Raw genomic sequence first — 1,711 nt, 5'->3', positions numbered from 1 at the left:
TGACAGAGCGAGACTCCATCTCAAAAAAAAAAAAAAAAGAGTGACCTCTGGTTGTCCTCACTGCTACACTCTCCACCAGCCCAGGACAGTTTACAAATGCCATGGCAAAGTCAGGAAGTTACCTAATCTAAAAAGGGGAAGCATGAATAATCCACCCCTTGCTTAGCATACCCATAGAAATAACCATCACAATGGACAACCAAGGCCGGGTGTGGTGGCTCACGCCTGTAATCCCGACACTTTCAGAGGCATATGTGGGCGGATCACCTGAGGTCAGGAGGTCGAGACCAGCCTGGCCAACATGGTGAAACCCCATCTCTTACTAAAAATACAAAAATTAGTGATGGCAGGCGCCTGTAATCCCAGCTACTTGGGAGGCTGAGGCAGGAGAATCGCTTGAACCCAGGAGGCAGAGGTTGTAGTGATCTGAGATCACGCCATTGCACTCCAGCCTGGGCAACAAGAGCAAAACTCCATCTCAAAAAAAAATAAGGGCAACCAGCAGCCTGTCTATGGAGTAGCTATTCTTTTATTCCTTCACTTTCCTAATAAGCTTGCTTTCACTATACTCCATGGACTTGCCTTGAATTCTTTCTGGCATGAGATTCAAGAACCCACTATGCCCAGCTCGTCCTTACTTGCTTTTAAAAAGTATCATTGGTGGCCAGACACGGTGGCTCACGCCTGTAATCCCAGCACTTTGGGAGGCCAAGGCGGGCAGATCACCTGAGGTCAGACATTGGAGACCAGCCTGACCAACATTGGAGAAACCCTATCTCTATTAAAATACAAAAAATATTAGCTGGCTGTGGTGGTGCATGCCTGTAATTCCAGCTACTCGGGAGGCTGAGGCAGGAGAATCACTTGAACCTGGGAGGCGGAGGTGGCAGTGAGCCAAGATCGTACCACTGCACTCCAGCCTGGGCAACAAGAGTGAAACTCCATCTCAAAAATAAATAAATAAATAAAATTCATGGAATAATTTTCTTTAGGAAGAGCAGCCTTGGGCCAGGCATGGTGGCACATGCCTGGAATCCCAGAACTTTGGGAAGCCCAGGCAGGTGGATTGCTTGAGCTCCCACCTGCCTGGGAGTTTCAGACCGGCCTGAACAACATGACAAAACCTCATCTCAATAAAATATACAAAATTTCAACTGAGCCTAGTGGCTGTAATCCCAGCATGTTGGGAAGCCAAGGTGGGTGAATCATTTGAAGTCAGACTAGCCTAACATGGTGAAACTCCATGTCTACTAAAAATATAAAAATTAGCCAGGCATGGGGGTGAACGTCCATAATCCCAGCTACTCGGGAGGCTGAGGCATGACAGTCACTTGAACTGGGGAGGCTGAGGTTGCAGTGAACCGTGATCCTCAACACAATTGCAAACATTGCAATACAAAAAATGCACTCGAGCTTAGATGACAGGACTGCACTCCAGCCTGGATGACAGAGCAAGACTGTGTCTCAAAAAATAAATAAATAAATAGCCAACTGTGATGGTGCATGCCTGTGGTACCAGCTACTCAGGAGGCCAAGGCAGGAGGATCACTTGAGACTGGGAGGTAAAGGCTGCAGTGAGCCGTGATCTTGCAACTGCACTCCAGCCTGGGCAACAGAGGGAGAGAAAAAGAAAGAGAAAGAGAAAGAGAAAGAGAAAAGAAAAGAGAGAGAGAAAGAAGGAAGGAAGGAAGGAAGGAAGGAAGGAAGGAAA

Source organism: Colobus angolensis, unplaced genomic scaffold (assembly GCF_000951035.1).
Source record: "Colobus angolensis palliatus isolate OR3802 unplaced genomic scaffold, Cang.pa_1.0 Scaffold96, whole genome shotgun sequence".
In the NCBI taxonomy this organism is placed as follows: Eukaryota; Metazoa; Chordata; class Mammalia; order Primates; family Cercopithecidae; genus Colobus; species Colobus angolensis.
Note: the sequence above shows the minus strand (reverse complement) of the source record.